The following is a 10608-nucleotide window of genomic DNA, read 5'->3' on the forward strand; positions in this document are numbered from 1 at the left end:
CAAATTTGACATTTATTTAGATAACAGATGAACTTTGCACAAAGTAAGAGATAGTGGTTATAGAGAATATATGTTTCAAAGGTCAGATGTATAATAACGTATAACAATAATAATCTTGAAATCGGAGAGTTTTTGTTCTTTACTTTGACAGCAACAACAGGAGGAAAGAAATCTGGTGCTGCAAATCCATCTGGCTGGATTTACAGAGAGAATCAGGAAAAATATCTGAGAGAGAAAATAGGCAGATGTTCCAAAACTACAGATAGGAGCCCTGGAAAGAGAGGAAAGAATAGGAGGAGCTTTGGCATCCTCTTGAAAAGTGGCTGGCCAGAAAGGAACTAAGGATAAATTTGTCTTATAGACAGCTGGCCCGATATTTCAGTGCTGGACCTGTGCAGCTGTGTTGGGCAAGAAAAGGTAAATTGTTTTACCTTTTTCCTTGTTATGTATCACTAAAGCACCTAGACTTAACAGCCTTTAATGCCCAAGTACAGCGTGCATATACAAGTATCCTTAAGCCAACAAGGTTTTTAACCATGGGTTTCAGTTTGAGCACGTGCACTGTTTCTGTGGTTGCATCTGAAGTACAGTTGTGCTAAAGCGCTTCTGTGAAATTGGGCCAGAGTGCGCAGCCTTTGCCAGGAAAAGCCCGTCGTGCTTGGCCTGTGACGCATCCAAAGACTGCGGTCAGAGAACATTCATATGAGTCATTGAAGTCGGGAAGTGGTACGCTGGAGGGGTCAGTTGCAAATTATTGGGAAAATTGGAAATCAAAGACATAGAAAATTGAGCCAGCCTTTGAAAGATAATTTTCATCAATACATCCTATAATTTTTCTGCGTTCATTAAGATACTGAAACATTCACTATTCTTAAAGAGAAGCAATTAGTATATTTACATGCAGACTGCCCTTCACTGCTAACACTGTTAGATGAAGTTTTGGGTTGTTTGACGTCAGTTCTTTTATTGGGGACGGGATTTTTCACAGTGCTTCTTTCTCATAGGGTACTACGGCAATGTATTTCAACAAAATCTTCAAGCATTCAGCTGCTTTATTTGAAATAGTAGCACCATCTAGAGGACTAGTAATTCTTGTTTCTTTTGTTAACATCATTCAGGGCAAATGTAATTTTATTTCCATAGAGTTTGTAGGATATAAACAGAGAAACTTGCCAAAGGATTTGAAAGAATTGCTTGAAACAAATTGGAATTTAAACTCAACAAGCTTTGTCTCTGGTGGACAGGGAAACCACAAAAGATGTTTAAGGTAGGCGTGTTCAATTTCATACCATTACAAAGGTGTATCTCTAAACACTTGGTAGCAGTCTCTATAGGTTCCACTCAAGACTTCATTATGCTCCACGCTGAACATGGCAAGAGACAGTCCATATGTAAAACAAGTACAGCTAAGTAGGCAAGACAGGCTGAGACGATGAAATAATTTATTATTAAAACTATTAAGAATAAATGCAGAAAGTAGCTGACCAGAAAACATGGTTGATTGTCTCCATGCCTTTGTGTGCCAGGGTAAATTTATGCTTGAAAGCACACGAGGATCATGATATAGCTGGAAAGCATTCATGAAATTTCTGTATTCCCTGTGAGGGATCCATTTCTCATTATTATTAGCCTGGGTAGAGACCTAATCCATTGCTTAAATTCTGCCTTGATTTACATCAAGTGCCTATCCAGAAGGACTGGTCAGCTGCCCTGGGTAACCTGAACAGAATATAGACCTCTGCCTTTCTTTCTGTTCCAATAAGATCACAGAGACTGTAGGGGACTTCTTAATAGAAAAATGGAAATGCTAGAATTCAGAGTGAAAACATGTATCAGTGTAATGCTGTGGTTAAAAATGTAAATGCCCTATATTTGTGGGATAGGGTGGTGCTGGTGGGTTTTTTGGTTGCATTTTTTAAATCCCTTAGTCTTCTCTGGAAAGCAAAGTTATCCCACTTTTCTAGAGTGAGTTATTATTAACCTCTCAGAATTTCCAGCTATATCATCACTCAGTTACTGCCATGGGCAGAAATTTGTTTCCCACAGATGGGGAGGTATAGCTTGGCAGTGACTCCAACCTGGTGTTGCACACATTTATTCAGACTCACCTGGCCAGGGCTCTGTTTGCCACAGTTTACTTCCTTCATCTTCGTTCCACCTAGGTGCATAGAATTGCCTTTGGAAATGAAGGTGCTTCTCTGTTCAGGCAGACTGGGTGGGATGCCTACAGGGGACATACTTGTTCTGAAGGGACAGAGAGCACAAAGACTCACTCTCACCATGGAGGGCTGCACCTAACCCCCAGGGAAGAGAGGTGGCTTGTCAGGAAGTATTTGTGCTTTAAGAATAGCTTTGCTAGGACCAGCACCTTTCTCCTCCTACTGCTAGACACCTCCACTGGCTGAGGAGGAGCATGGCTCTGCAATAAATTATCTTTACTTGGGTTGTTTTGTGGAGGTTCTGCTCACCTTGGCAGACATATTTTGCATGGTCTTGCAGAATCCATGTCTTGAGAACTTGGAGAGTTTTTTAGTTTGAAGTTTGCATAATTATTTCACACTGAACATGGTTAGAAACAGCACATGGTTCCCATGCTATTCTTTGAGGCTTGCAGGTGGTAAAATTCTGTCCTCTCACAGTTATTAGTCACATTAATTTGTATCCACACTAAGTGCTTAATATGAGATGATCAGGTTCGACAACTGTGTATATCCACCAGCTCCCAATAACCGCACTGGCGCAAAAGAAATGAAGGGTGTTGATGTGCTCACCTCCTGTCTGTGGGTGACGACTGTAATTAGCAATGACTGCAAATGTGTGTGGGAGGAGAGATAGCAAGAAGAGGTGAGCTGGACGAAGGTGAGTTGGGCTACACTTCACTGGGAGTTGAAAATGGGCTAATGAACATGTGGAAAAGCAAAAACGCGATCTCAGTATTTTACAGCATTGCCATACCTGAGATGCAACTTGTCTAGTCAGCCATGTAAACTGAACTGTTGTGTCTTTCAGACACTGATAATTTCTGAATTAGTTGAGAAAAACATACATCGTACCTGAAAAACTTGGAGCCACACAGCCTGTTGTTTGTATGTGCTCATTGTGCCCCCTGCAATAGCTGGCATTGGAGTCTGAATAGCCCTTGTCCTAATTAAGCATTAATGTTAATCCCTTCTCATTGGTAGTTTTTAGTGGGGTCCACAGAAGACACCAGGGCCCACAAGAGGGCCCCCATGCCATGTGTAGGGATGCTGCCTAGTCCCTCTGGGGTACCCCATAACTGACTTGCCCCAGGAAAGCCCCTTCTCCCTCTGATGCCACTGTCTTGTTTTGCTGCCTCTGATCAAATTCATTATGCAGAATCATACTTATCTTTGCCAAATGCCAGCTAATCCTGTCACTCTTCTGTGGCGTCTCTATCACACTAGCACATTACTTAGTCATGCACCTTTTCTGGAGTCCTCAGTACTCAAAAATGCACAAGGTGTGTGCCCAGCAAGTGCTGCAGGGGATCCTGCCAACCCCATAGCCTTAAGGGATAAAGCTAGTGGACTCAAATTCTGATGCTTGAAATTTTCAGAAATTCCCATCAATAGGAATTTTGTACAGTGTTTTTGAACAAACTGTTGTGGTAAATCTTCCAAACTCAAAAAAAATCCATGTACATTAAAAATCCCACATAAGCTTATGTTCAGAGCAACTCACTGTCAGGCAGTGTCTTGGATATTTAACACCAGCTTGCACGTTTTGGTGCATTAGAGAGAATCCTCTTGCAGTGAAGGATACTTCTTACAAGTCTTTCTTGCTCCATTAGGCAACAGGCATGGATTTACTGGGGCCTGGGAGGAGGAGGTCTTAACTGACACTGCCAGATGCAGCATAGACATCCTGGGTCTTCTTGATGTGGTTATAGAGCTCTAAGTGCTTTCCATCACCCACACCATGCAGACTGGGATTACTTCTGACTCTGGAATAGTTTCCACAGAGAAAATATGGACCCAATTTCTGCTACATCAGATGTACAAAGCATTTCAAAATACATGGTGGAGAGTACCCTATTTCTCTGGGAAGGAGGAGAATGGTGGAGAGTACCCTACTTCTCTGGGAAGGAGGAGAAATCAACCAAATTACCTCATTGAACTTCTCTCTTTCTGGTGTGTTTGTGATACTGTGGCAGAGCTACATCACTATTAGTAACACTTCCTGTTTCAATATGCAGGCAATGAGTGGACATGAGGAGACGTGAACATTTACAGAATCACCGACGTTTTCAGACTTCATCGTCATCCAGAAGAGTACTTCTCAGTCATTGTTATAATCGGCCTTTAAAATCAACATTTTAGTCACCTGAATGTTGGTATGAAAAGTCATGTCACCTGGAATTGCCATGTCAGCTGGCTGCTCCACAGCCAGCGAGAGCAACTCCCAATTACAGGAACTGGAAGGAAACATCCTACTCACTCGGCCAGTAAGAGCAGTTTTAAGCCATGTCACTAAGTCAAAGTCATTTGTTTCCAAGCTGACATAGTAGGTTTAGCCCAGACAGTTCCTCTTACTCCAAAGGAGAATGCAGATAATGAAGCACTTAGAGAAAAGGGATCGTGTCCTCAGTTCCTGTTAGTCAGAGGGGGAAAGCCAGGAGTGTTCAATTGGCATAGAGGAAGACGCAAGGAAGACATGGTCCCTCGTTACCAGAAAGATACAGAAGAGTGGAGTTTAGGGCTGGAAATAGGTAGAGGTTTCTCAAGAGACTGATTTGCAAGGACAAATGGAAACAGTTAGCTATATTTTAGCTAAGCACTGAATAACAGAAAATTGAAGCATTGACAAAGAGAGGAGATTATTTGCATAATAAAAGGATTTTTAATTAGAATAATGGGTTAAAATTGAGTCAGGGGAAATGTATCCTGAAAAGATGATCTTTCTATGGGACACATATGATATGTGTCTGCCCAAAGAACTCCCTTTGGCAACACTGGAAGTTTCAAACCTCAGCCCACGTAAGCAAATATATCCAGTGCCATCCTGACTGCAGCAATGTGGGACCTGCAGGTTTTAGCTCTCGTATTTTGAGGAACCAAAGTATCTGAGGGTTTATTTCAACTGGTAGGTGTTTACCTTCAATTCTGCTTCAATTATTTCCCAGAAAGAGCTTGACAAAAAGTGGAAGGGACCTGCAGGGACTTACAGTTAGTGAGCGTCTCGTATGCTGCTACAGTTGACGTGAAGTTTAGCTCTCAGTGTAAGACCCAATAGTGGGTGAGTTTTTGTTCCCCTCATATTTTTTACAGGTCTAACCAGATTTTTGGAGGGGGAAGGGGAAAGAACTATTCCTTGGATTTAGATGGATGAAACAGATACAAATCTTTTTCTTTTAAAAAGGGACGTTTGACGTTCTTATAAGGCTGAACTATTAGTTCAATCTGAAATTATTACAACATTAAGATTTCTCCCCAGTTTTGGTGATCACCCTCCAAAGACTACTTGAGTCAGTGGCAGTACAGACTTGAGCAAAAAAATGTACCATATAGGTGGGGCACGCTTTCTTCACAGTATATTCCTTGAGGCATTTTCATATTGCTTAATTCCCCTGCACTGCTAAGTGTTACCAGAAACTATGCACCATAACTGAAGATTTACCGAGGGTACAAACTCATGCTGAAATAGTTGTGGAACAACCCTAACCTATTTGGGACTGTGAGGCTCAGAACAGCCAAGCGGAGTTTGTGCCTTGAAAGACCTCAGTGAAGTGTTACATGTTGTTTCGCACAGGAGACATGGGACCCCCCTGGGTGACTGTGGAGTGAGAACCAATAGGAGTAAAAAGCTCCCATCTCATGGTCTTTAAACTGGTTTTATTTTTTCCTCAAATAGAAGCCTCAAAAGGTTGCATACCCATGTGAGCCTCCACCACTGACTGTGCACAGCCTGTGACCTACACCACCAGCAGACAGCATATGCACACAGGACAGGGACAAGAAGAGGTACCCAACACCCTGCACATCTATAGAGTGATGACTGGCAAAGGTCTTTGTGGGTTTGTACTGCTACTTTTTGCCTTAGGATTGGCAGGGGACTCTAACAGTAGTGCAGATGCAGGAAAAGACACAGGAAAAGAGTGACAGAAGCATTCTTCCCATCGCTTATTATCTTGTGTGAATGTAGTCCCGGTAACTTTGCCAAGAGAAAGGATAACTATGACCTGACATCAAATACTGATACCACTTACATGAAGTGGATTTCTACTGCACATATTTCAACTCATTGAAGATTGAGCCCACCCCTGCATAGGGAAGTGGCCACAGGTGCAGGAGTTAGAGAAATTCAGGTGGAAGTGAGTGCACTATCAGGTGGAGAAAGAGTATAATAAGGGAGGAAGAGAGGCAGCTTTGTTTCTTTGGCAAGGGGGGGTGGGGTGGAAGTTGAGATGTAGGATCAGGCTTATCTCTGTTCTTTTGTTCTCTTAGTGTATATATTAGCGTAGCCTTTGTGAGCTCAAGCCATGGTTCAGCAAGGCACTGCTATGCTAGGTGCTACTCAAACGCAGAATATAAATGTTCATGTTCCCAAGCTTAGCTATAGAAAGGAAGATAACAGCAGCGGCAGACGGAGGAGTGTCATGAGCAGTGTTACTCATTGTGATAGGCAGGAGTCTCAGGGCAGCAGCGCTGCAGCTGGAGAAAGCTGCTTGAATTGGGTCTGGAAAATGTAAATTGGAGGAATAGGAAATAATTAGGGTGCCTGGCTATTGGGTAATTTTGACAGTCCCAGCAATAATGCTATTCCTTCAGTGCACCAGGCTCATCTCCCTTTGATTTTTTTGCCTGAGCGAAAGAGTAAGCTGCATAGTGACATAGTTGCAGGGAATATACTTGTGATGGAGGCTCTGGTAACTCTTCTCTATCCTTTTGTGAATGGGACTGTTCTTTTATGGCAGGAATCTCTGGGGAATAAAATCTCCAGGCATATATGTTATGCAAATGTGCGTAACAATATTGCTAAAGAGGCTGACTTATCCCTGCAGTCTGGACTGTACCAACTGGTAAGTGATATCCCAGTATTTTCCTGGAATGATTTTCTACAAGGCTGTCTCCTGTTAGGTGATAGTCAAACACTTACAGGCTAATTCATTTCTCTGTTGCTCAGCTGCACAAAACAATCTCTTATCTCACAGTTTATGAGCATAATATTTAAATATTTGCAAGTGCTATTCAGTTGTCTGGAGCCGTGTGAAAAGCTCTTCATACATGTGTGTAGCAGCACACAGATGGGATCCTAGAACGAGTTTAACTTTGAGTGGAGGAATGAGGAGAGCATTATATCAGAGATAACGTTGCTGAAGCTATGTACTTAAAGAGCAGTCAGGAGTATGCTATTTTAATTGTGCAAGCTATAGTCTCTGAATCTGAAAATGTTTGTTACTAGTTACTTGGGATATAGCACAGTGTGCGTGTCCAAAAGTGTTAGCACAGTAAAAACAAACTCAGTACAGACTTTTGCAGATCTTCAAAGTCCCTTATTTTTCACCCCTCAGAGTAAGCATAGCTAAATAAATAGTGAGAAATAGAAAATGTTGTTTCAACACAATCTATAAAACAAGGAACAATTTGGTGAAAAGTCAAGTATAATTATTAAAAAAGCCTAAATCATTTACAGAACTGACTAAATATATCTCTAAAATGGGGAAAGGCTGACATGCATATTAAAGGAAGATTTTTTTCATCTGGGATGATACTTGTATTGAAATATTGTGAAAACAGAAAAGCAACCTTTAAAAAGTGATGTGCATCTCTCTGAACTCAGATAGAATTTGATGTGGTACAGACTTCCATTCTTCTGTAGGGGAGAATGAGGGACAGTTACACTGATTTATTAAGCAACATTTTTTGCATTATTTTTCCCTTGCAAAGTTTGTGTAAAATGTCCTGTGAAGGTAAGTGCTAAGGATCAAGGTCAATCTGTCAATTTAAGATGGGATGACATATCCTTTTTCTGATACAGTATTTTCTGGGAACATAAAAAAGGATCTGTTGCAAGGGAAACAACTGACTGCTTATCATAACTGACTGAAGAGAAATCAGTAACATGAAATCTCTCCGTGCTGGGGACTGAATATGTACCAAAGAAATATGACTCCTAAAATCTAGAGTTCAATATTAGCAAGCAAGCCAGTAAGATCAAGAGAGCTTTGCCTTGCTACAGCATCATGCTCTGTGGAATGGCTGCAGCGTTTACACTCTCTTAAAACAGAAGATAGGCAGCAAAGCACCCTTTCTGAGCTCTAGTTGGGGTAGCACTGTGACCATCCTGTTGTGACTTTCCTATTCTCTCCTACTTCCTTCTCTCTATGTGGCTAAAAGTTAGCTGGAAAAACTATGGGAAAATGATAGTATCTTACCTGTCTTATCAGACCTTACAGAAGTACATCTTCATGTGGTTTTTCAACATAAACTATACTACTAACATTAAATGGATACACATTCTTTTAAAACCGTAGTCTCTGTGGGATATCTTGTGGATACTTCCCACAACAGATCAACAACTCTGAATCCTTTTCCACAGAAACAAAGAGAATTTAAGTGCACTTTTTTCCACAGTGAAAAATCATGAAAGACTCTTGTGAATCAGTTAAACACTATGCTCAGGGGAACTGGGCTGCTACTGGTAGTTGGCACGCAGAGTGTTTTAATACTTAGGCTGTGGATTATTTTTAAGGAGTGGATTTAAGGAATGGAATGCTGACAATAAGTAATTTACGATTATCCTTGCTGTTACCTGTTAATGCTAAAAATGCTTTTTAGACAATGGCTTTTCCCCTTAGTGACTTAGTGTTGGGGTACTGAAAATCACAAAATTAAATATAAAATCTGAATAACTTCTAATGCAAGTTTGACTGGGATCATGTCATGTATCAGCAGAACAGAAAATGCAGCTCTGACTTGCTGATGTCAGATGGCAGATCTCCAAATGCTCAATGCCTCCCATCTGGGGTTTCCTTCATCTTGTTCGTTTTAGTTGCTAGTGAGTCTAGCACTTGCTAGAAAAACAAAATAATGAATGCCAAATAGGGCGTCTGCTGCTTATTCGCACTGCACAGACTATCCAAAGCTAATGTTTTCAAGTAATTTTTCATAGGAGATGCATGCCTAGTTATTAATGTTCCTGACCTTTGTGGCATCTCTCTTAGTAACTGAAGCAGCTGGTAACTGTCATAAAACTCTATAAAATGGTCTGCATAGCCATGAGAGAGCTTATTGCAAAACCCTCCACGGCTTCTGAAAAATGCTAGCCTTGTCAGAAATCTCAGGGTGGAGCAGGTCTGCGAACATAAAGGTTAAGCAGGTTAATGATTAAAACTATAAGAAGATGTTTGCACAGATGTGACTTACTGTAGTTCTGACTCTCATTTCCTGACTCTTAAGTCTGCCCTTAAAAATAGCTCGGTTCAGGCTCACAACACCTATGTGTAGCATGTGACATTCTTCTCTGTTTTCAGGAAGATTAGCTAGAAACAATCTGGGCTCATGTTTCCTAAATCTGACAATTGCACAGAAAAGGCGACACTTAGGTTTAGTGAGTCAAGGCTGTCCTTATAGTGGAACAAGAAGCTGTTAACACAGAACAGGCAGGATGAAGTGTAATTCTTGTGCACGTGAACTGTTACAGTGCATACAATCTTCTACACCTTTTCATAGGCACGTTTGAAACAGGGCTCTGACTCTCTTGCTGAAGCTTGTCCCAGTTTTGCTTTTTGGATAACTGCCACTACATTATAAATAGACCACACTGCTAGGTCCTGTATTCTGCTAAACCACACAGATCTGGGTGCTTTCAGATATAGCTGCTTTCTGAGTTCAAAGTACTGCTTGCTGCCAAACTCATTTTCTCTCCTTAGCAAAAGAATTTCTTAAGTGGTCTTTTGCTGTAGTTGATATGAGAGTTAAAGCAAGAGTCCTCAAATGCACCTTCACCCAGATTTAATCCAACTTTGCCTATTTTCACATTTGCATCCTCAGAGTGACTGCTATTAAACAGTCTCTCTCAGTTTGTGTTGAGAACTAAGCTGATGTTCTCCCAAGCAAGATTAAATGGCAGTATTCAGTCTTTGTTCCAGGTTGTTAGACCAGCAGCTACAAGACTATCAAAGCAGCTGACTCTAGATTGTTGCATATTAGCTTAGGCACAGTCATTTGACAAGATGTGAACAACCTTTCCTGGTAGAGAGTTTGGAATATATCATCATAAATTTGTGTCAGGCAAAGCTGGATGTGTGCTCAGCGCATCCAGCCAAAGGTCTCCCTTTATGCCAAATCAAACTGGCCTAGGCATGGCCCGTTTCACCATGCTGCTTGTGGGAAGCTGATTCATTACCAGAAACAGCATAGTGCTCCTGGTATTTCACACAGTGGATCTGAGGCAAATGTAATAATACCCAGCAATCCTGTTTTTAAAGATACCTACTTGATGAACAGGAAGAGTTTACCTGCAGTTTGTAGATATATTTTTAAAGCCATATTCTTCAGATTAAAATGTCTGGTTCTAGGTCTTAGTATCCTAAGACACTTCATGGTTTTGTTTCCAAATTTTCGATCTAACTGCTACCAAAAAAAC

The sequence above is a fragment of the Aquila chrysaetos genome, chromosome 10 (assembly GCF_900496995.4).
Source record: "Aquila chrysaetos chrysaetos chromosome 10, bAquChr1.4, whole genome shotgun sequence".
Taxonomy (NCBI): domain Eukaryota; kingdom Metazoa; phylum Chordata; class Aves; order Accipitriformes; family Accipitridae; genus Aquila; species Aquila chrysaetos.